Source organism: Rana temporaria, chromosome 1 (genome assembly GCF_905171775.1).
Source record: "Rana temporaria chromosome 1, aRanTem1.1, whole genome shotgun sequence".
In the NCBI taxonomy this organism is placed as follows: domain Eukaryota; kingdom Metazoa; phylum Chordata; class Amphibia; order Anura; family Ranidae; genus Rana; species Rana temporaria.
In genome coordinates this window covers 99,745,222-99,747,210 of record NC_053489.1, presented here as the reverse complement: position 1 = coordinate 99,747,210, position 1,989 = coordinate 99,745,222, and positions in this window count along the sequence as shown.

Here is a 1,989-nt window from a genome sequence, read left to right as displayed (position 1 = left end):
TGGAGGGACAAACGGAACGTCCACATGCTTACATCAATCCACGACGACACCTGCGTGGAAGTCCCCCAAAGAACCGGCCCAATCCAAAAACCAAAGTGCATCTATGACTATAATTTGTTCATGGGGGGAGTGGACTTCAATGACCAGATGATAGAACCCTACCTGCCCACAAGAAAATCCCGCCACTGGTACAAGAAAGTGTCCATTTATTTTTTTAGTTTGGCCTTTTATAACTCCTATGTAATCTACAAAAAGTCATCAGAGAACCCCGTATCATATCTGGACTATCAAGAAGAAGTCATCACCGCCCTTTTGTACCCCGAAAACCAACCGGAAAATATTCGCTCTGATTCTGTGAGCAGACTCCACGAGCGTCACTTTCCTGAGAAAACCCCCTCCCCTGAAACAGGCCACAGAAATCAGAAGAGGTGCCGGGTGTGCTCCAGAAGAGGAATTCGAAAAGACACTGTGTATTACTGTCCCGATTGTCCTTCCCAACCAGGCCTCTGTATTGGAACATGTTTCCGCCGTTACCATACGTTTCTTCATTATTAGGGACGTATGGTAAACGCAATTCTAATTTCCTGTAATTTCCCCCCACACCCCTTATGCCACTGCACTCATACCTCTGCCTTCTCCGGAATCGACCATGGCCTGTTATACGACCACTCTTTTGCCTAACCCTAAACATACCTCTGCCTTCTCTGGAACTGACCCTGGCTTGTTATACGACCACTCTTTTGCCTAACCCTAAACTGTACCTACATCTGCCTGCTCTGGAACTGACCCTGGACTGTTTGACCACGTTTTTTGCCTGCCCCTTGGATTGATCTTTTACCCTGCTATACTAGTGGGAACACAGTGGTCTCACATATGTGAGGGGCTCCAGAATTGTTTTTCTGGATGAAAAAACTAATTTTTTAGTTTTCTCATTCCCGGATTAGGGTCTGGTTGCCCGGAGGCTTCAAAGAGATTTGGGTGGGAGAAGCCTCTACCCCTGTCCCCATTCCCCTACCCATGGCCCGCTACTTGGACCATGTTCCTACCAGGACGAATATTTTGCCTGACTATGGACAATATTCCTGCCTGCTGCCTGCTGCCTGGACAATTCCATTCACTGTCGCTGACCAGTGACCACAGCCCTGCCTGCTGCCTGGATCGGGGCTCTCCTTCTGTGGACAATTGCACTACTAAAACCACAGGTAATCTTCTTTTTTTTTTACCCATTACTCAGCAGAATGTATTTTAGGGTGTAATTCTTGGTATGTACATGCTGTGTTAGAAATATGAAGGCCCTTCAAAAATGTGATAGATTGTAAGGAAATTGGATGTGTAATTTATGTCCCTAGAACACCTGATGGTGCTTCTTGGATGTTGGGCCTCTGTATGTGGCCACGCTGTGTAAAAGTCTCACACATGTGGTATCGCCATACTCAGGAGGAGCAGCAGAATATATTTTGGGGTGTAATTTTTTCTATGTACATGCTATGTGTTGGAAATATCCTATAAATGGACAACTTTCTGTAAAAAAAATGCGTTTTTATTTTTTTCCACATTTTCCAAGAACATCTGGAAAAAAATGAACTGTTCAAAAGACTCATTATGCCTCATAGATTATACGTTGGGGTGTTAGCTTTCCAAAATGGGGTCACTTTGTGGGCGTTTCTATTGTCCTGGTGCTCCAGGGCCTTCCAAAGTGTAATAGGTGGTTGAGAGATTAGATGTGTAATTTATGCACCTAGAATGCTTGAAGTTGCTACTTCGGTGTTGGGCCTCTGTATGTGGCCACGCTGTGTAAAAGTCTCACACATGTGGTATCGCCATACTCAGGAGGAGCAGCAGAATATATTTTGGGGTGTAATTTTTTCTATGTACATGCTATGTGTTGGAAATATCCTATAAATGGACAACTTTCTGTAAAAAAAAATGCGTTTTTATTTTTTTCCACATTTTCCAAGAACATCTGGAAAAAAATGAACTGTTCAAAAG